We start from the raw sequence: 24,284 nt of genomic DNA, 5'->3' as shown, positions 1-24,284 counted from the left end.
GGAGAGAAGGAATGGGGGTAGCAGACATGAGGGTGGGACTGGAAGAAGAGTGAGGAGAAAGCTGGTATCAGGATGTAAAAATCATTAAATAAATAAATAAATAAATAAAATTCAACGTACCATAATTATAACAACAACAACAACAGATGGGTTAGTATGATATTTCTAAAAGACAATGAGCATGCAAACATACAGCTCCTTAAAATATTGCTTTTTAGTCTAGCTTGTTAGTTTGTATTTTAATACTTGGAGACATACATCTGAATTTCAAATTAGGAGTCAGTATCTAAACAGGGGAATATTGAAAATGAGGAGTGGAAAATAAATACAGTGTAGTTACATATAGTGAGCTGATTGCCACAGTTCAGGATTGTATTTTTCCATCTGTGGGTGTTGGATATATAAAATTTTATACAAAAATTGATTGTTTAGGAGACAAGGACAAAGTGCTTGCAGAGAAGTGATAAACTTTGGTCAGGGGTATCTCTGTGACAAGCTGGAGGCCTAGAACAGGGTAGGATCTGGGAGGATCTGGGAGGGGGTGACTCTAGCTGAGACTCCTAGTAGCAGGGTTCATGGAGACTGAAGAAAACACCCTCTAATAAGACAGAACTCCTAGTGGAGGGAGGGGAACACCAACTCATCCACAGAAACTTTGACCCAAAATTTAACCTGCCTACAATATGTGCAGTGATAAAGATAAAGCAGAGACTGAGAGAATGTCCAACCAATGCGTGGCCCAACCTGAGACCCTCCCTATGGGTGAGAGACAACCTCTGACGCTGTTAATGATACTTTGCTATGCTTACAGACAGGAGGCTCACACTGAAGTCCTCTGAGTGGCTCTACCCAGCAGCAGATAGACACAGATGTTGAGAGTCACAGCCAAACATTGGGTGGAACACAAGGAGTTTTGTGGAAGAATGGTGTGAATAGAAGGACCAGGAGGGGATAGGAGCTCCACAAGAAGACCAACAAAGCCAACTAACATGGGCTCAGGGGGCTTGCAGAGACTGTGCAAAAACCAAGGACCAGGCATGGACTTGACCTTGTCCTCTTACACATATATAGCCTGTAGGCAGCTTACTCTTCATGCTGGAGAAAGCAGAAATTAAGCTGTCTCTGATATGGACTCTGTCGCCTGCTCTTGGATCACTTTTCATCTGCAAGGCTGCCTAGCCAGGCTACAGGGGAAGAGGATTCAGTCGGTGCTGATGTGACTCGATGTGGTGGTGTGGGTTGAGGGTCTCCCCTTTTCTGAGGAGTAGGGGAGGTGTAAGAGAGAGGGAGTGTGGGACTGAGAGGAGAGAAGGGAGTGGGCTATGATGGAGATGCTAAATGAACAAACAAACTGATCAATAAATAGAACTGTTAAAAAAAGACAAGAACTTCTGTTTTCCCTGTCCATGTTCATCTATCTAGCATCTCCTAAATAAATAAAATAATTATGTAATTGAATGGGGAGGGGCAATATAGTAGCGTGGAACAATAAGTGAGCTAGCAAAATGTTTGCTGCAAATCAAAAGGACTTGTGATTGGTTCCTAACTCTCAGAGTAAAAGCCAAGTGTAGCAGTGTGAGCTTGTTATTGCTGCACTTAGGAGATAGAAACAGGATCGTTTGATCCACGGTGCTCCCTGGTCAGCCAAACTGAACCAGTGAGATTCAAGTCCAAAAGTAGATGCTGTCTAAAAAAAAAAATGAAGACATTAACATGCACATCGACCTCTGTTCTTCTGACCCACAATCATACATGTGCAAGCACACCTGTATATACATGTGCACACACACAAACATGTGCAAAAATATGATAAATATAAAAGATGTAATGCTAGCTTATAAGTAAACTCTGGTTCTTGTTTAAAAAAAAAACATTTGTTTATGGCAAATGACAATACTATTATCTCTCCATATCCAAAGTTCAGCATGCTGAATGTGTTATATTCTGACAACATTACTTGGTTCACATTGCAAAGATGTCTATTTTCCAAAATGTCCACAGCCTATCTACTTCTGTACACAAACTTTAACATTAGGAGCATTGACTTTCATTTTATTGCTTAGCAAAGATCACTTGGACAGCAATCATTGTTTCAAGTTTTAAATTATTTGATGCTAGACTAAAGCAATATCAGGATGTATATTTTGCTTTCATTGCACTAGTACAAACATTTCGACCAGTAGTGTCCTATAGAAAGTGCTCTAAACAGTGCTCAGCATAATCCCCAAGGGCCTCTTTATCTTGAAATACAAAACATATACTTGAATCATATGTGGAAGTCTTAAAAATGGAAAATTCTTTCAAGTATGTAGGATTTAGGTAAAATATTCCTCAACTGCTTTTTACTCAACAGTATATAAATTTAAAGGATGCAAAATCTTAATGTAGTTCCCATAAAATTTACAATAATGAATAATAGCAAATGAAATAATATCAACAAACTCAAAAGTAACTTTAATTTAAACTAACTGGGGAAAAAGCTGTCTTCCTCCTCTGACATGACTATGAGGCATATAAAAGTTGAGAACTTTTACTGCCTAGTGACTGAGTTCCCCAGAGCTTATATCATCAAATATTTTGTTATTATTATTATAGCATCCTATGATATTATCCGGCCTTCATTTGGTGTGGATGCAACACATCTCGGATGATTGTGATGTAATACATGACATCAAATCCATCCGAAATGCCAACAGAATTGTGGGCGCAGGAATTAGCAACTCATGTTTCCTTTCAACAATTTAGATACTTATTGACGTAAAAGAGATCTAAAATCAAATTATCATATCAAACGGTTACACTCAAATTTTTATGACTGGTAGCTCAGTTGTTAACAGTGCTTGTGCTCTTGCAGAAGATCTCTGTTTGGTTCACAGCCACCGATAAAGTAGTTCACAAATATCCTTAACTCCAGTTGTAGGGCATGCGGTACCCTGGGCTCTCTGTCCTGTTTGGGCACCAAGCACCCACATGGCAAATGTACATACATACTGTAAAAAGTTCACATGCAAAATAAATTAATCTAATTTTAAATTTAAACATCATTTAAGAATGTTCGTATAAAATGCCATTTTTAGTGCAATCTAAGTCTATATATATATATATATATATATATATATATATATATATATATATATATATATATATATATCACAGAAATTGATTTGCTTCCACATTTGTGTTTCAAGAGTGGCACTGACATGCTAGGCTCTGTTGCTCTAACTTACTAGTTATGTGCCCCCAAGCCACCATTCATCTATGCCCCCCCAATAACCATCAATATAAGGTAGAAATCAGACAGCAGGTACTACCTAAATCACTCGTGATTTCTGGTGACACTAGTCTACAAATTGCATGTTTCTAATATGTGTATTCCTCCTATACTGAAATCAGTTGATTGCGAAGATTTACAGAGAGAAATTAACTTAGTATATAATTATAGAACTGTGATTTGTGGATTTTTGAATCAATAAACTTCTCAGCCATTCAATATAAGCAACAATTTATTCTCCACAAAAAGCTTCAAAAGGTCACTCGAGGATATGATAAAAGGATTTCTGTTCTTCTTAAAAAAAAAAAAAAACAAAAACATGAAAATGGACCAAGACAAGAAGTAAACAGGAAGCTAGGCTAGCACTCAATTGTTCAGATGTCTAGGCTTGCCAATTGATTGCTCACGTGAAAAATCAGCATGAAGGATGTTGCTTCTGGTGGATATTTTCAACTCAACTAGGACAAAGTCGGCAATATCTAACTGCTGCACTAGATGAAACGGTCAGAATTGTGTGACCTGAATATGTAGCAGAAGATAAAAATGAGAATGGGTGGACTGACACAACCTGAGCATCTCATCTACCCCCTTTAAATGCAGCCCCACACTGACCTCGGAGCACTGCCAAGGTAATTGCAGTTCTTGTCCTGTGTAGCTTGGCAGGGTACATCCTGAATACCATCCATGTCAAAGAACCATTAGGAAGTCAGACTAGCTACTTTCTGAGGTAGAAAACTGTGTGAGGCAGAGAAACGCACCACAATTTTACACTGTCCAGACATATTTGGTAAATATCATGCTGGCTAAGCTATCTGACCAACAATCTCAAAATAAATTTCCTAAATCAATAGACCTGCACATGTTTGAAAACTTTTCTCAACAGTAGGCTGCAACTATTTTTTGTTTGTTTCAGCTGTAGGTACAGGAAGAATATCACACATTTTTTCAGTAACTGAGTGGCAGTCTAACTGTGATCATGGTCAGCTACGATTTCTGAGACAAAGTAGTCTACTCTCTGGGCTCAACACCTCACATTCTATCAAATCTCAGAGTAAAGAAAAACATAAAATAGTCATAGGTGTGTGAAGCTAAGCTTTTAGATATACTTAATTTTTCTCTTTCACTTTAATTAACAAAAATCTCGTTTCTTTTCTTCTGAGATTTGCTGATGAAATTCTGGCCTTTATCTCATTCAAAGAAAACAAGGACAGCTGTCTGTACCCTCATTGCCTTTGGCTTTGTTCTGTCCCTCCCTAAAAGACTGCCAAGAAGTGATGGAGCCAACCATGCCTGTGCACTCAGTCCCCTGAAGGATGCCCAGAGCCACAAAGAGCTTCTCTGTTTCTCTGGGTAGTGATAATAGCAGAGTCACTTTCATATGGAGTATGCATTAATTTGGTCTTTGAAATTAAAATAGCTCACTATAGACAAATCTTTAACTCAGGCTTGACTTAACTGTTTTAAAGTATAAATTATTCTGATTAAAAATCAATGATCAATCTGACACTTTGTTAATTGCAGGAGATTAATTATACCAGGATTAAGAAGATGAGGATGGAATCAATGCAAGTTCGTATGATAGATGATATATTCTTCATAATAAGTGCTTCTCAAGATCTATTATCTTCATCCACCAGCCAGTGCATGTAGGAAAGCTTCCTGCCTCTAAGGGCTAGGAGAAAAAACGGCAGCAACATCACATAAAACATGCCAGCAGGAAGTACATTTGTTGTGGCAGCAAGTGTTACGTCCTTATTATCAGGAGATATTACCTGCATGTCACCACTCTAAAGCCCTTTCTATTTGCCATAATTTGTTACAGAATAAAGAAGTTTGTGATAACAACAACCAGGTGATGCACAGCGTGGAAGATATTCAACCCTGTCATTCCAGAATGAAAATAATTTATTGCCTTATAGTACTCTACTCAAATAATGGCTGAGGCTGCCTGTCTGACTACATTACTGTCAGGCCACAGCCCTCTGTGCTGAACTGCTTTCACTAACTTCTTCTTTATCACTAACATGTGCGCTCTTGATTTAAGAATGGGATGAATTACTCTAATGCAATCACACTCAAAAACAGCATTGCTAGATAGAAATGGAAGCTACCAAATGTGAAGAGAGAGGCTGCTTTTTGAAATCTGACGAGACAAATGAATAAAAGCCTTCATTGATACTGCTTGTATGCTAATGAGTTGGCTATTACAATCACAGCTTTAATGAAGATTTAGTACCCAAAGTCTGTCTTCTACTAAACAAAAGATTTCTGAGGAGTCAAACCATATTCTCTGTCATATGGCGTACCCGACGGTAAATACACTTTTTTACAGTCAGCAGAAAACAAACAGACTATTTAAATAAACTGCAGGCAACAAAATGTTGTCTGGAAAATCACACACCTGTCTCTTTGCCTGCTTTCCCTTTAGAGGCAATGTCCAAGTTTATTACTGAGAGCAATGTACGCCATACTCTCTGCAAACACGGCGAGCCTCTGGGGCTCAGTGAGAGCTGCCTGCTGAAATGCTCCCGGTGACAACACCACTCTTCTGGCATAAACTGGACTGTCTCCTCACATCTCGAAAAGTTAGGTGAAAAGGCTCTTCTAGGCCTATGCTTATTTCACTTTATTTCCTTTGCTCTTCCTTGTTCTCACATTTCTTTCCTTTTGTTTTTAGAAATCTGTCAGTAAATGGAACAGAGTGAGACCATCTTTGTGACAATAAAAATAGAGGAGAGTAAACTTTGATCTCACCTCAGCAGTGTTATTTCATTTCCAAGGATGCAGCAGCTTTGCCCTGATGCATTTGCTCCTGTGTGGCCACCTCCTGAGTTTTCACTGACAAGGCCCTGTATTTTAAATGAAATCTATACCCCCTGCTCAGGCGCTATTGTATTGACTGTGCTGTCAAATGTTTTCCTTGGCTGGGAGGTACAAAGTACAACCTAGGCAGTGTTCATGATCATATTTGAGCTGATGAGCATCATCCCTGGAATTACATACATTCTTTCTGTCGCAAGAACCAGAATTTCTTTTGTGGGATATCTATGAACGACAAATTGAGTTCACTTCTAACTGATATGTGTTATCATATGAGTTATTAAAACCATGTTTTATTTCCTTGTCTTTTCCATTAAGAAAAAAGAAGCCAGCATGTTCATTATTCTGTCAGTCAACCAACCAACCAATACAATTTATCAGGACGGAGGATATAGTTATTTGACTGGGAAGTTGAAAATGGCACTTGAAAAAGTTATATCAGTGATGCTCCACATTGTTTTGCCCCTGAGTGTGTGTAAAGCTCAGATTTGTAATTACACAAAAAATGTAAGGAATTCCATTAAACCTACATATTTCAATGTGTAGGCCTGAGGTGTTTTGTGTAAATCAATGTTTCCCTAGGTAAATCCTTTCTTTCACATACTAACCACGTAGCATCCTTACTTTTCCCTATATTTAAAACCATTTACTTCAGATTACTGTCAAACATACATACAGGGTTCAAACACAATCCTTTCTATTCCCTGAAACCAACCCTCTGGTAAAAAATTTCATGATATCCCAAAATCACCTTAAACATTCTTGAGGGCTTTTTAAAATAGGAATATAGCTAAATTTGGATTGTTATAGTTAGAATAAACACAATTGATGTTTACATTGACCTCAACACTTAAAACTAATCCTTTCTATCAATAATCCTTTTATAGAAATCTAATTGTTCATTTAAAAGGAGAAAAAGTTGTTTGTTTTCACTCTACAGTATTAGGATAGAAAAAAAATCAAGCCTTACAATATAATACAAAATTAGATATCATTAACAAACCATAAAAAATTTTTCACTTGACTGTGAATTCACTTATCAGGACCATAAGAAAAACATGAGTAACTCTAGAGGTAATTTCTAATATGTAGAACTATATTTCATATTATTCTTACATATTTGTTACCAATTTTTTTCTTTGACTCCCTAATCTATATTTGAAACTGATGCAAACATTTAGAGCTGACAGGTTTCACCAAAGGCATGGTCAAAAGATGGTTCATTGCCAGTGGTAACAGCCTTTATGATCTGAACCATGCCTTTCATAATAATCTAGAAATTACATGAGTTATGATAAAAAGTGAGATGCTGACCTAATAAAATTGTATAGTTATGTAATTATCATAGCAAAATTAAAATTAACATTATAATACATAATGCAAAAATCAACAATGTAACTAAATAATACTCTTTTTCTTTCTGCTTTCTTTATTTTGTTGAATTATGTTTTTTTAAAAGTTGAGGTCTCACTATGCACTGCTGTCTGGTCTGTAGCTCATTAGGTAGACCAGGATGGACTCAAACTCACAGAGATCCACCTCTCTCTGTGTTTTGAGTTACGGAGATTAAAGGTGTATACCACACAAACTTAAAAGAATATATTTCTGAGTAAGAATAGGAATATTTTACAGGCTATGACAAAGCAATTAATGGTAGTATTACTTTTGAAATTATGGTAAGAATTTCACCATATTTCATTCAATTTTAAAGTAAAGGGACTTTATAGCTAATGTTTATACATTAGTTTGTATTAATGTTAATTTCTAAAGGTTCTTTCACTTGAAGCAAACCCATCCACAAATCATTACAAAAGTCCTAAAATGTAGGGGACTTTGACAAGAACGTGGTATGGCTCCATGGAACAACTCATTCTGGAAATGATAACACTGTTGTTGATTTTAAATCTTCAAAGATTGTGCATAACCTCTCTGAGTCACAGAGAAGAGTAGAGTTGGAGAAACATACTTTCCTTTTTTAAAAGCATACAGTTCATCTGTAATATTGCTTATTTTAAACCAACTGTTTTAAGTAGAAGAATGTGACACTCTCTCTATAGAGCACACTCAAATGGAACCTGACGGGGGCAGGTATTATTGATTTGGAGCCAGCAAGAATGTACGCATGTAGCCACGACCTACTAATATTTTTATATTAGCTTCCACAAAGATTCCTGTATTTATTAAATCATGAGGTATAAAAATGAGCCAATTTACAGGTGTACATGCATCACTGAAACTGCAGTACTAGAGTAATATTTGAGAAATTAGGCAGAATTACTTTTCAAGGAAGTCTATTCTGTGATGTAGGTTAGAATTGCTAGCACCGAATGACTAAATCAAAAACAAACAAGAAGATGAAGAGGTACTTGAGTTGGTCCAGTGCCTGGCTAGCACGCACAAAGCCTTTGGTTAAATCCCAGCAACCTTAAAATCAGACATATCATTTAGTGCTTTACCAGGAATCCTATCACTCCAGAGATAGGGCCAGGAAAATAAGGAGGGTTAAGGTCGTCCTTGGCTACAAGATGAATTCCCAGCTAGACTCAGGAACATCAAGCTAGTGTCAAAGGGAAAAAAATACAAATAATACCAGTACCATAAAAATAAATAAATAAATAATCAATAGAGCAATTAAAACTATTGCAGATTAGAACTGTTTTAAAGGAGTGACCTACAGATTATGTATTTTTATTTATTGATAAACTAGATTTATGTCAAGTTGACACACACTGGAGTCACTTCAGGAGGACTCTGAATTAAGAAAATGCCTACCTATGATTAGCCTATAGCAAGACTGTGAGGAATTTTCTTAATTAATGGTCGCTGGAGGTGAACAATGCTCACTGTTGGTGTGAACACTCCTGGGTTCATGGTCCTGGGTGGTATGAGAAAGGAGGCTTAGAAAGCCACGATGAGTAGTATTCCATAGTGTACATGTACCACAGTTTCTTTATCCACTCTTCTACTGATGGACACTTAGGCTGTTTCCAAGGTCTGGCTATTATGAATAAGGCTGCTATGAACATGGTTGAGCAAATTTTCTTGTTGTGAGCTGGAGCATCTTCTGAGTATATTCCAAGGAGTGGAATAGCTGGGTCTTGAGGAAGCCCTATTCCCATTTTTCTGAGACAGCACCAGATAGATTTCCAAAGTGGCTGTACTAGTTTTTATTCCCACCAGCAATGAAGGAGTGTTCCTCTCTCCCCACATCCTCGCCAGCATGTGGTGTCGCTTGAATTTTTGATGTTAGCCATTCTGATGGGTGTAAGATGGAATCTCAGAGTTGTTTTGATTTGCATTTCCCTGATGACTAAGGAGGTTGAACATTTCTTTAAGTGTTTCTCAGCCATTTGATATTCCTCTGTTGAGAATTCTCTGCTTAGTTCCAAGCCCCATTTCTCAATTGGGTTACTTGGTTTGGTGGTGTTTAATTTCTTGAGTACTTTATATATTTTGGATATTAAAAACAAGGAATTCCCGAAATTTGTGGATAAATGGATTGAGCTAGAAATGATCATAATGAGTGAGTTAACCCAGAAGCAGAAAGACTCAAATGGTATATACTCACTTATATCTGCATACTAGCCCAAGGGGCATGTCCCACGAAAGCCTTCACTTACCAGGAAACTGGGACAGAGCGGAGGACATCCTATTGGGACTCTAAATGAGAGAAGCATGCGAGAATAGCAAAGTAGAAGGATCCAGAGGGTCCTAGAAACCTACAAGTAGAACATTATGATAGGCAGATTTGGGCCCAGGGGTCCCGCTCAAACTAAGGCACCAGCCAAGGACAATACAGGCGGTAAACTTTAAACCCCTACCCAGATCTAGCCAATGGTCAGAACATTCTCCACAGTTGAGTGGAGAGTGAGATATGACTTTCTCACGTACTCTGGTGCCTCACATTTGACCATGTCCCCTGGAGGGGGAGACCTGGTGGCACTCAGAGGAAGGACAGCAGGTTACCGAGAAGAGACTTGATACCCTATGAGCATATACAGGGGGAGGTAATCCCCCTCAGGAACAGTTAGGGGAGGGGAGTAAGGGGAAAGTGGGAGGGAGGGAAGAATGGGAGGATACAAGGGATGGGATAAACAGTGAGATGTAACAAGAAGAAATTAATTTAAAAAAAAAAAAAAAAGCCCTGATGAGCTAGCCAGCAATCTCACTCCGGCATTCTCTCTGCTTTTGCCTTCAGGTTCTTGCCTGCTTTCCTGCCTTGGCTTAACCCAGTGATGAACTCTTATTAAACAGGAATAAACTTTCTCCTCCACAAGTAGCTTTTAACAATGACGTTTAATTGCAACAATAGAAATGATAACCAAGACAGAAATTGGAACCAGCTTGGTGGGGCATTGCTGTGACAGACTTGCCATGTTGACGAGGATTGTGAAAGGGCTTTGGAACTTTAGGTTAATAGATATCAAGTACTTAGAGCCTCAAGCATTGTTCAGTGGGTTTTTGCAAGATGACAATATTGAGACTGATGCAAACTATGGATGCCTGGCAAACGCAGTTTCCATGGGAAATTTTGAGAGTCTCTTCTTTGTGGGGGGATTGCATTTTGTACTTTTTTTTTGTCTTGGTTATTTTGTTTGTTTTGATGTGTGTGTGTATGTGTGTTTGTGTGTGTGTGTTTAAGATAGAGTGTAAAAGAATATAAATTTGGTTGGATAAAGAGATTGAATGAGTTAGAAGGAGTTGAAGGAAGAGGAAAATATGATAAAAAATATATTGTATAATAAAAGTTTTAAATACAAAATGGAAGAAAGACACCACTGTTATGGAGTGATTTCTCAAACTGAGAAGTTAGTTACTATTTCATAATAAATATTTCACAGAACAATTTGAAAATAGAGCTTCTGGATTTATTTGGAGATTGTTCAGTTTCATTGAAGTTTAAGGAAAAATTAGGGCATACACTGATATTAATTTCTTGTTGTGCAAAAAGTAACATGCTTCTATTCAATGAACAGAGTATAATGTACTGGGTATCTCCAGTAATGGAGTCAATGATCTTAGCACCTCTTGTTTACATAGGGGCTACTGGCAGTGGATGAGTGACAGAGAGAAAAAGAAATTATGATTTGTTTGAGGATGTGGTCATTGTAAGTTCCCAGTGCTGTACTGAGATGGCCTCACACCCAAGCAAGTAACACTAACTGGACTTAATTGTGAAAAAAAAGCATAAAGCTATGAAGTTAAGAATAGTCCATGCTGGTGAGGAGATGGTGAAATTGGATAGAAAAATATGGCAGTATTTCATTGTTTAGATGCATGCAATTTTCATAAATAAACAAAAACTTTTTAAAAGTAATAAACTGGTAATAGAAAGTTAAACTATAATATACTGGAGAATACTGGCAATGGATTGGGTTGAGTAGGTGGGGTAAAATTTTAGCCATTATTTTTGATTAATCAACAACTTTGCCAGTTGCTTTTATTTCTGTGCAGAGAAAGGATCCAGTCAAAACACGGATCCACATACAGAAATAAATTATTTTAAAATTTTATATTCTTTTAACTCATGAAACAAGACAGATGAACAGAATGATACTAAACAAGCATATTTATGATTAAGTACTTGTGGCCCTATACAGGGCCTATGCTGTACAGAGTTTTGGAGTAATACAAATATGTTCCACTAGTGAATGAGAGACATTAGGAAGAGATTGAGAAATGAGATGATTCTAAGAAATACGACCTTACGAATATAATTAAGACTATGCTTTGCAGGAAAAAATACCAAGGTAACTAGAACACTGAATACTATATGCAACTGAAGATGTATAGGCAAAATAAAAATATAAACTAAAACAACAATTTGGAAAGAGTTTTGTAGTTGATTCCAGGAACTTTCTGGAATATGTGCATCAAACCAAGAGCCTGATCCAAAGGACTCTTCAAATGAAGAACAAGAAATTACGCAAATACATATTAAGTGGGTCCTACAAAATTATTAAGAAATAGCATTTCTGATGAAGTTATAAATATAGAAAATGATAATAAATATATCTAAAATTTTCATTGACACCTTAATCAAAGGACTCATAATACTGATGAAATATTTGGATATTTAAGTGATCATCTTTCTTAAAACTGACATTAATTTATCATCATCTTAAAAGTATTTAATAATTTGTGTGTCAATATATATTTATATACACATATATGTATATATATATATCCTGTGCTTAATTATATGAGTATATATAATATTAATATGGTATAATTATATATGCATGTGATTTTCTTATGGGTTTTGTATTTTGAGAAGGGAAATAAGTATTAAAACATGAATATTTAGTAGACATGTGAAATTTTATTCAATCTCCAACAAGAGAAAACTTTATCTCATCAATAATAATCCATCTCAGTCTGAGAACAGAGTAGTACAATCATCTATATGTAAGAATTATGTTTAATTAATTTGGTACCCATTTTCTATAATTTTCCAAATTGTAATGATTCTTGTTTCATTTTTATTGAAAGACTTTTTTCTCATGTAATATATCCTGATTATGGTTTCCCCTCACTCTAATCTTCTCAGTTCCTCCCCATCTCTCCTCCCATCTCGATCTACTTCCTGTCTGTCACACATTAGAAAACAGACAGGCTTCTAAGGGATAAATAATATAATAAAATAAGATTTAAAAACACTAAACCAGTTGGATTGTATAACACAAACCAATAGAAGAAAAAGAGCACAAGAGAAGGCACAAGAACCAAAGACCAGTCATCCCATAAAAACACTAAACTGGAAGCCTTAATGTGCACAAAGAGAGCTTGGTGTGGGCCTGCGCAGGCCCGTGCTTGCTGCTTAGTCTCTATGAATTATATGAGCCTTGTCCAGTTGATTGAGAGGGTCTTGTTTTCTTGGTGTCCTCCATTGCTATGGCTCCTACACATTCTGCCTCGTTTCTTTGCAAGGTTCTCTGAGCTCTGAGAGGAGGGATTAGATTTGATGGAGACATCCTCCTTAGGGATAAGTATTTCATGGTCTCCCAGTGTCCACACAACGCCAGGCTGTGGGTTTCTATGTTTCTTCCCATCTGCAGCAGGAGAAGCTTCTCTGATGATGGCTGAGGAAAGCACTGATCTGCTCCCAATTGGAGTTGAAAATCATTTAAAGAGTTTATCAGGAATGTCCAATACTTTAAATTAAGCATCTGTGGTTGATGTCAGCTCAAGTTGAAAAAGTAACTTTGATTACAAAGTGACCAGAAACACAAAGTGAAATCTTTACTTTGCTGAGATAGTCTATTCTGGTTAGTTGAGACTGAAGAAACGATTTAATAAGATTAAGAAAAGACATGATTCTGTTGGGTTTTTAACCACAGATGGAATTGCTGAAATTCATGATAATTATTTGCAAGTGTTTTGTTTAACTAAATTTCAATTACAACATTTCCCTACTCTTCTTTTCTCTCTCTCTATGTATTTTGCATGCTTCCCAAACTCTCTTCTTTAAACATTGACTCTCTCTCTCTCTCTCTCTCTCTCTCTCTCTCTCTCTCTCTCTCTCTCTCTCTCTCTCTCTCTCTCTTTCCCTCTGTCTCTCTCTCGAGGATCAAGTCATTAAGCAGTGCTTCTCCATGGCTTCTGTTTAAGTTCCTGCCCACAGACTCTTGTCTTCATTCCTTCAGTGATGGACTCATTCTTGGAGCAGTCAACCTAAATAAACCCTTTCCTCTCCATGTTGCATTTTGTCAGAGTGTCTCAGCAAAGCACTAGAAACCTAACTAAAATTTCACACCTCGGTTACTGAAAGCACCCTTCAGTCATGCTCCAACCTCCACATCCGAGGCAGAACTGCATTTTTATCATCAATCCATATTCAGGGAAAACTAGACAGTGAGAGATGGAGAAAAGCTTCAGATTACAGTAATGTAAAAATCATTTTTACTACGTTAATAACATATTTTAATGTAAAAATCAAGAATCATTTAGAGAGACTTTAATTAAGCCTCACATTCCCTTATCTGTGTAGGTAGAAACTGGAACTTCTGAATCTATATTATAGATCAGTGGTGAATGTTAGAGGAGGTAAGGGAGCTTCCTGGCCAGACTTCAAACCACTTTCAACCTATATTGGGTTTTACTCCACTCTGATAAATCTAACTTTTATAGCCTTCTTGTTTCATTCTACTACTTTAAAATATCTAACTTTCTTCCTAAGCTGGTTCATAATAAATAGAGTATTCACAAAAATCAGTTATTGGGGTCCACATTATTATACAGAAACATAGCTTAATATTAACAAGGAAAGTCTATTGTTTCAATGCCTACCATGTTGTGAATGAAGACAGACATTTTATAGTAAAAATATCAAGATAACTATCGACACTCATTTGGATAGACATGTTGATTTAGCATTGACTATGTGCTAGGAAGTCCATTTGCACAGGTAGAAAAAAAGTAAACAAAAATAAGCTTATTATCACCAAAGACTTTAAATTTTGGAAAGTAACAGTGAGAAGAAACAGTGAATTCATGCAAAATATTTAACAACACAAACCCTTTTAATTACTGAATTCTATAATCTATGGAGTAGAGAATTAACAATTGATATGCTTATTATGTGTCAGAGGCCATTGCTGGCAAACCCTCTAGTTTAAGGTAATATGGCCATGCTTGACTTCTGCCACAAAGATGAATAGGAGCAGTCATAAAAGTACTAGGAAATGAATGCATGAAGCAGACATGGGAAGGAATACATGCCACAGAACAAGAATATGATGAAGAGATTTAATATTGAAGCCATGGGCAAGACAAATACAATCTTTTATTGAATTTAGACTTTGAACTAAGTGAGGTAAAACACAATTATAAGGCTTTAAGCAGAGAAATTAAATGATTTGACTTATGGTTTAGAAAAAATAGTGGCAGCCTATAGATATGGGCTGCGGGGAGCCAGAAGATGGAAGAGGGGAACCAGTTAGGACCCATTTATGCAGCCCAAATACGACATTGATATATAGTCTGCAACTGTAGCAGGAGACATGTTGAGAAGGAGACAGAGCAGGTATGTGCTTTGGATACTCCGCCATCAAGCTACGGCACCAAAATATGTAGGAAAGAAGGAGATGTCCTTTTCCTTCAGAGCTGCTGTTTTTGTATTTGTCAAATGAGAAGGGCCTCTGGAGGGTATGAGAGTAAAGTCTCAGTACACATGCTTCTTTGTAGCAGTTAGATTTACGTCTGTCCTGTAAGGTAGTGTAGACTTCTGTTAGGTGCTTGATGCTGAGATCCAGTGTCACTGTGTATGCTTCAGAATCACTAGCATGCAGCAGTGGCCTCAACAATGGAAAGAATGAAGTAAGAGAGAGAGGCGACTCATTTTCACATTAGGTATCTTTTCATTCAAGGAATTCTGGAAAAGTTTGTGATATCCAATGACATTTTTCTAGGCCAAGTTAAACGTTATTGCCAGCTAGACTGGATTTAGAAACAAGACAAAACTCAAATAGCAACCGCAACAGTGAATCTATTAAAGATAACATGGGGAGGATGCCTGGTAGTGTGGAGAGTTGGCTTGTGATCCCTGACCGTAAATATGATGCTGGTGCAATCTATAAGATTGAATGTATTTTTCAGGCACTAGTTAAATGTTTGGGAAAATAAAGCTTAAGACAACTATCAGAGGCAGGTCTTAACAGACAAGGAAGTCAGACAGAAAGTCAAAGCTATTTGAAAGTTAATATAGTGATCAAATAAAGAACTTGGGGCCTAGAAGGTGGCTCAGCAGTCATGAGCAGGGTCTGGTCTGGCAGAGGACCTGAGTTCCATTCCTGACGCCCACACCAGAAGGTTCACAAAGGGCTGTGACTCTAGATCCAAGAAATTTGGCACCTCCAACTGTCCTCTGCAGGCACATGCACCCTCACAAATACACCTACAGCAGACACAACACATACAAAATGAAAATAAAAATTTATATATTTTTAAAAGATTTATTATTTATTTATTATCATGTTTACAGTGCTCTGCCTGCATGTATACCTCCAGGCCAGAAGAGGGCATCAGATCACATTATATAGATGGTTGTGAGCCACCATGTGGTTGCTGGGAATTGAACTCAGGACCTCTGGAGGAGCAGTCAGTGCCCTTAACCTCTGAGCCATCTCTCCAGCCCAAAAATTTATATTTTCTAAAAAGAAAGTAATATCAAGTAAGGAACTCAAATCTGAGGGACACAGGGCCAAGAAGGACGTGTCCACATTATCTCACTTGTAAGACAGAATGCTTTCCTTTATATAACCGTCTTAAATATAGAAAAGGTATATTGTAAGGTTATGTCATATGTATACAGTTGCATGTACACATCTTCATTAAGAGTAACAGGAGAAAGTAAGAATTGGATGGATGGAGCGAAGTTGAAAAGGAGGTGTATTTATTTACTTAAAGACCATTTCAACTTATCAAGCTGAAGAATAGTAAACAGACAATCTGAGCTTCCAACTTAATTTCAGGTTTAAGTAGCAGTTAAATAACACATAATTGCATTTCTATATTAAACAATGTCACTGAATTCTAGTGGCAAATAAACCCTACTCAGGTAGTAAAGCTATATGAAACTTCTTACCTTTTATTTTAATCATATGATGCTTTCCAAATGTTTGTTTCTAGTGAAAAACTTAATACATATCAAAAATACCAATGATATTAAAAAGTATATACACAATATAAGTAGTTACTTTAAAAAAGCGTTTAAAAGGATCTTCATTGAAGATGATACTAAATATGATAACCATTAATAATCTCACAGTGGTTTGAAGTTTTCACATTAGAATTGTAAACCTCAGCGGCAGATTCCAGTTTTCACTGACTCGTGTAAGAATGAGACGATCTAGGATGATGCTCGCTGACTCTCCCATCTGAATTATACATGTCTTAAATATTAGTCCTAATACTCAAAAACAATTGTATTCCTTACCATCCCCCATCAAGAAAACTTCTCTTTACTGCAATCAAAAACCATTACAAAAAAAAAATCAAGAAGCCATTACAATACAGAACTGTGTAGCCCCGTACACACCTAGGGCTCAGAGAACATTGCAGAAAGGGGGCGGTCAAAAGATTGTGAGAGCCAGAGGAACGGGGAGGTCGTTGCGGGCTCGTGTCTCCTAGCAATGCCTGAAGCTACACTTGTCAAGTCTCGTCAGCACTGCTGCCTGAGCCTGAGTGGAACAAGAAGAGCAATGATAGACGTGATAACGTAGCCAAGGAAAAGAACACAAGGCCTCAACTGTGCACAAGAGCTACAGGCCACTAAGGGATGCTGAGAGCTGGAGAAATGATCTCCCCTCGAGAAAGCACACTATTTGATTATCCAATACCAAACGGTCAATCTGAAAACACAATACAAGTCACATCATAAAGACTGAGCAGGCTGCATTTAGAAATATATATGAGGGAGGAAATCCCCCTCAGGAACAGTTATAGGGGAGGGGAATAAGGGGAAAATGGGAGGGAGGGAAGAATGGGAGGATACAAGGGATGGGATAACCATTGAGATGTAACAAGAATAAATTAATAAAAAATTTTTTTAAAAAGAAATATATATGATAGTATATAAATATTGCATACTATAAATATTGATAAAATATAATTAATGGTTAAATTAATAAAGAATAAAATATACAATAAAATACACAAAGTTAATAAAATAATATATATTTACTAGAATAAACAAAATTAATGAAAAAAAGAGGCCATAATTTTGAAAGAGAGAAAAGAGAGGTTTATGGAAGTATTGGGAGGAAGGAAAGGACAATGAATAATTATAAAATTGTAACATTGTAATTTCCAAAACAATTTATATTTTTAAAAAGTGTAGCGGAAGTTGGCAGTTGGACCATGAAGGCAGAGTCTTTTTTGGCGCTGAGGACAGGCACTGGGGGGGGGGGGGGCAGCGATGGCTCCTGAGGCATTTGACCTGGCTCACTTGAGCCCCCTGCCAGTGTGGACACAGGCCCAGCTGGCAGAACCGCCCTGGACTCCCTGCAGGTCTTGTTAGTCGCCATGGAGAATGGTGTTTAAGAGCCCCCAGACATGACTCCAGAGGAACGCTTGGAGCTGCAGAACATCTGACCAAGCAAGCAAGAGCAGCTGGTGGGGATCCAGAGCCTGCTAGAGGAGCTGAGTGAAGCTCGGAACGAGGTGGCGGGTCAGGAGGCCAGTGAGAGCAGTAAGACCTTGCAGTGGAACCACAAGATGGCCTGCTTCTTATACAAGGGAGGCCTTTGCCCAGAGATACTGCCTGTGTAACCCTGGGGTCTTCCAGTCTACAGACACCTGCTACGTGTTGTCCTTTGCCATGATCATGCTGAACACCAGTCTTCAGAATCCCAATGTCAGGGACAAGCCAGGCCTGGAGTGTTTTGCGCTATGGACTCTGTATCAATGAGGGTGGGGACCTGCCTGGGGATCTTCTCAGGAACCTCTATAACAGCATCCAAAACGAGCCCTTCAAGATTCCGAAAGATGAGCCAGGCGTGTTGGCGCACGCCTTTAATCCCAGAACTCGGGAGGCGGAGGCAGGCGGATCGCTGTGAGTTCTAGACCAGCCTTGTCTAGACAAGTGAGTCCAGGATAGCCAAGGCTACACAGAGAAACCCAGTCTCGGACGAAAAAAGATCCCGAAGGATAATGGGAATGATCTCACCCACACCTTCCTCAACCCACACCTTGAGGGCTGACTCTTAAAGCTGGGGGGCGGGGGCGAGCAGGCTAAAGAGTTGGAGGCCTCCCTGGTTCCTCCTTGCAGACAACTGCCTCTACGCCTTTGAGTACACTACGGACAAGAAGCCCCGAGGGATCATCCCCCTGGAGAACCTGAGCATATGTGAGGTAGATGACCCTCTGAAACCAAACTGCTATAGGATTTACATTCCAACAATAAGGAACAGCTCATCAAAGCCTCAAAAACCGAGGCTGACGGTCGTGTAGGAGAGGGAATCACATGGTGTATGGAATCTCAGCACCCACACAGGAGGAGAAAGACTAGTGGATCAAGTTCGTCCAGGTGACACCTTCTGTGAGAATCTGGCAGCAAGAAAGAAGAGGATTTCTGTGAAGAAGAAATGGGAACAACTCTGACCCTTGTCCCCCAATTCTATTATTTATTTTGTAGCTGCTCCACCTGAGTGGCAAGATCCCTGGGCCCTGGGGCTGAAGATCCTGGTTGCCATTTGGAAAATCACTACCTCTAGCTCTTGACTCCTTATTTGTAATTACCATTTTGGTAATCTTATTAACTATTTAACTCTCCTCCCTCCCCCAAAAAGCATATCAGGACAGGTTCCAAATCAAGCATATGCAGTTTTTACTTTTATTTTTCTAATGATGGATGCTTCTAATCCCAGTGTTCTCAAAATTAAAGGAGTCATAGGTATTGCACGGAGAGAAAAGAAGAATAAGATGCAGAATTGACAACAGAATGCTGCCTGACTTACACACCAGATACCAAGACTTTCTATAAAGCTACAGTAGTCAAGGACATGAGTTATTAGCAGAAGTACAGACTAGATCAATCGCAGAGAACGGAGAGCAATAAACATGTCAGCTGACCTTCCACCAAGGAGCAAAGCCTACATGAGCGACAGGGGCAAGCAGAAGTGACAACTTTAAAAAACAGTGCTGGGACAACTGGGTATCTACAGTTGAAAAGAGAAAATGTATTATTTTTAGATCATAAATCCAAGAGTAGTTTACAGACTGTAAATCTTGTAGAAGGTCAAACAGTAGAAATGTGTCTGATCTTTGATATGTTGATATTGTCGTTAAGAAAGAAAGAATGATCATCTGGACAGGTGCTTTAACTGGAAGGGGAAAACACAGGAAAGGGAGAAGAAGCAAAAAATGATAGTAAGGATATTTAAAAAAAACACTAAAGATTCACATTATTTTTATACCCAAAACTGTGTATGTGTGTATGTATGTATGTATGTGTGTATGTGTTTTAAAAGCATAATTATGGATAGCCAGGCATGGTGGCACACGCCTTTAATCCCAGCACTCGGGAGGCAGAGGCCGGTGGATCACTGTGAGTTTGAGGCCAGCCTGGTCTAGAAATCGAATCCAGGACAGCCAGGCTAACACAGAGAAACTCTGTCTCGAAAAAAGAAAAAAAAATAGTTATGTACTTCAGAAGACAATGCCCCTCCAAGAGCCATAGACTATCTACCATTCAGTACAATGCATGAGAAACATCTTTTACATTGTTGACTAGTATTGGTCAGGGGATCACAAAAGATTCTGAAAACAATATAAACTGTTTGCTCTTTCCCTTGGTTGCCTCCCAGATCATAATGGTAAGACTGTGTTGTTGAAGGCCGTGTGCTTTCTGACAAAGACTTGGATGATCTGACCTATAAGCCTTCTTTTTGGGATCTGCTTTCATAGTACTGGAAAATGCTATATGAAAACTGCCAGAGAAGGCAAGCAACACATGCTCCTATCCAGCTATAGTTCCCACAAACCATAACAATAACTAGCATGACAAGACATCACTAAGAATTCAGTAGGGCCACTCATAGCCTGGAGTTAAACAAAAGCTTGCTATTTAATTGCTAATTTAATGACCACTGAACAGGAGGGAAATCATGTTTGGTACTTTGTGCGTGCATGCGTGTGTGTGTGTGTGTGTGTATTTATGTGTGTATATATGTATATATGGATTGATGGATGATGATCTATCCAATAACAACTAATGAAAAATGAGGCCACAAATTTGAAAAAGAGCAAGGAGGTGTGTGGGAAGGTTTAGACAAAGCAATGGAGGAGGGAGGAATGATGTAATCATATTAAAATCTAAAATTATTTTTTTTTAAAAGTTAAAAAAAAAAACTTTCTCTTTGAAAAAGAAAGAGACCATTACCCAAAGCCACAACTGGTCAAAATGCAGAGACTAACCGATGCTGGGGAACTAAGCCTAATGCGTGGATCTACAACACAATTCCTGCAACAAGGCTCAGGAGACCTCAAAAAAGAGAGGACTGAAAGATGCTAAGAGTGAGAGGAATACAGAAATCTGTTGTGTAATTGTATGTCCTGGAAATGGGGGGAAAAGCTTCACCCATGATAACTCAGGTGTATTGTATGTCTGTTTAAACAAGGCCAGAAGAATTACAACACCAACAGACAATGCATGTGTCTCTCTGTGTGTGGGCATTAGTTGTCAAGTATAATACTAAAATGTAGGCGCAAAGATAGTAGAGAGAAAAGCTCTGCCAACTTTCGAGGACAGGGCAGACGTCTATGTAATGAACGGCAAGAGTAAAACAGCTAATATCCAAAGTAAAAAATTCAATAAAAACACCCTTTAACTTTTAATGTTTTAAGATAAAACATTTGCTCGTTGTAAGGATCATATCACAAGTAAGCAAAAATAAGAAACGCAAAAGGACAAAATATTTGCAGAAAAGCAGTAAGTGAATACTATTATCCAAAATGTATGAGAAGTATTAAATATCTACTGTAAGAAAAAAATAACTTATCTTTTTAATCATGATCCTTAAAACTTTTAACAAAGAAGGAAGGAGGAAGAAATAACACTGTGGATGTTTGTGAAAAAAATATATTGTTTATCAAGGTGCCAATCATGAGGAATTGTCCTTGAGTTGTTGGTCAGGGGAGTTCAAGAGACTCAGAGAACAATCAGGCTATTGCTTTTGCCCTTGTTACCCCCCACCCCCAGACATTGAAGACAAGACCCTGATGTTAAAGAGACCACACACTTTGGACAGAGAACTTGGATAAATTGGGCTAGAAGTGACCTAGATGCCACATCTTTGAAAACAAGCTTTCATGGTATTTGAAGGTGCTATATCGGCTTCCAAGGTAGAAAAGCAATCATCAGTCCTATCTTGATATAAAAATAACCCATGTGTCAAAACACTGACCAGGCCACCAAATATCCCAAAGAGTAAAGTAATGGCACCCATATCCTGGTAGCAGCCAACAGCTGCCTAATTGAACTTAAGTCCTCCACAACAAGAGGAACTTCATGAGTGGTCCTGTAGACCTAGCTAAATACCCATGCTGGGGTGGTTCTATACCACCCAAGTCAGGCCCCATCTCAGTTGAAGAAGTACAGGAAATTAATGGCTGCAGAGAGAGGCAGATTCAGTCTGCTCTAGGCATGAACCCATAATAGTTTATCCAATCCCATAGTCATAAAGGGTCAAACTTAAATACATATGCATAATAACTACACCACATGGAAGCATACACATATATGTAATAATTAAAAAGATATCATGAATGTGAAAAGGAAACAAGGACATTGGAGAAGATGAAGGGGAGTGGGATGGAAATAAATCGGAATGCCGTACTCACTTATGAAATTATCAAACAAAACTAAACTAATAAGTAAAACAAGCAGCTTTAAAAAATTGGGACAAATACTTGTACCAACACTTCTCCAAATATATATATATTAGTTGAGACAAAGAAAAATTCAGATTGAAAAAAAGGTGGACATAGGGAGAAGAAAAACAAAGAGTGAGTCAGATAGCAAGGAAGAGAATTCTGTTCACTTTCCTTTTAAGTGATGGTGAGCTTTTTTTTTTTCATTAGTATGCTACATAAAATTTATTGAGGCAAGTATGTTGAACCTAAAAAGAGTTAAGTTATATGTTATAAAACATATCAAATGTCCAGGTTTTCATACCAGATTACTTATATAAACTTTTAAAAACACTGCAATGAAGATTCCAGGAGGAAGAGCACATGTACTTGTATCTCCAGGCAAAGTCACCAGCTGTCATGTTAGGACTTGGAAAATAAATACTTCTTTATAATTAATTTATTTTTACTTTATGTGCATTGACTGTTTTTGATTGCATATATGTATTTGTGAAGGTGTTGGATCCTGGAGTTACAGACAGTTCTGAGATGACATGTGGGTGCTGAGAATTGAGCATATGTCCTGTGGAAGAGCAGTCAATGATCTTAAGCACAGAGCCATCTCTCCATCCCCTGGAAAATAACACTTTAGAAGCATAGCTGGCTGGCTGCTTTAGCCTTAGTGATATTTTGCTTCTTTATTGGCATGCTGTCTCATTCATTTCTGACAACACTTACAGAAACCAACACTAACAGAAAAATAATTTAAAGCCCAATGGATTGTATTTAGTAATATTATTGAAAAGAATAAAAGCATAATGCAGACTGTGAATGACAAAAATGTCCTGATAATTTGTTTCATTCACCTATATGTACAGGATACAGCACTGAAAGTATAATATGTTTATGTTAACCTTATTGCATATGTTGACAAATATATTTTATTAAGAAAGCTGACTATGGAAATCTGAATCAATGTGTACTATAGTAAAAACATCAAGTTTTGGCAATTTGGAATGAATTTGAACAACCCTTAGTAAGCAACCAAGAAGATAGTGTTTCAGCTTGATGTTGCCTGTTAGGCTCATCTTCCTGATGATAATGTATTGATTATCACATTATCACAGAACTCACAACATATTTTAGCACAATAATTTCCTCTTTATGTTTTGTAAGGAAAACTTAAGGGAAAATGCACAAAAATGTGCATGTTCCTGTATATTAACTGCCTGTTTTATTGGCTCCAAACTATATAAAGACTCAGAATTTTTGTGATCTTGTAAAACTTGTTACAGCATTTTAAATGTTTATCATTAGAGCATACTCAAGGGCAGATGGTGGCATGCCATTTTAGAACCACCTAGAGGCACAAAAATTGTCCTGTGTTTTTAATTTTGGCAGATGTACATGGCCCCTTGGCAAACTTCAGAAAATAGCTAAAAGACTCACACCTTCAAAACAGATTGTATTTATAGAGGGACATGTGCAGTTCAACAGGGGAGGGGCTGCGGATGTCAAAATCAGTATGATGGAATACAAATACATAGTACAGCTGGCTTAAAATTTGAATATGAAATTACCTAAACTGCTTTACTGTGTTTTTCCTTTACTCACAGAATTTTAATGTCTTCTATGTCATTATTTTCAGAGTAACATCACCATAAATTTTAATGAACAAATGCTTTTCAACTAATTTCTTTTCAGTAAAAGGTCAGCCTTTGCATACATTGCCCAGTTGTACCATCCCTTCTAAACATTCACAGTCATAATTTAGCATATTGATGGTAAGCAGTCTAATAACCACTGCATCTCAACTTCAGTAGTGGAAGGAATTTTTAAGAGT

General features: G+C 37.7%; 1 protein-coding gene and 1 pseudogene across 1 annotated transcript in view; one reads left to right on the top strand and one right to left on the bottom strand.

Moving 5' to 3' along the window:
• Lrp1b (LDL receptor related protein 1B) overlaps positions 1-24,284 on the bottom strand; it is a 1,950,158-nt gene that overhangs the window by 1,664,609 nt on the left and 261,265 nt on the right. The gene's annotated exons all lie outside the window — the stretch shown is intronic.
• Positions 18,009-19,192, top strand: LOC127207583 (cytohesin-2-like; annotated as a pseudogene).

The sequence above is a fragment of the Acomys russatus genome, chromosome 24 (assembly GCF_903995435.1).
Source record: "Acomys russatus chromosome 24, mAcoRus1.1, whole genome shotgun sequence".
Classification (NCBI taxonomy): Eukaryota; Metazoa; Chordata; class Mammalia; order Rodentia; family Muridae; genus Acomys; species Acomys russatus.
This window is presented reverse-complemented; position numbering and strand designations above follow the sequence as displayed.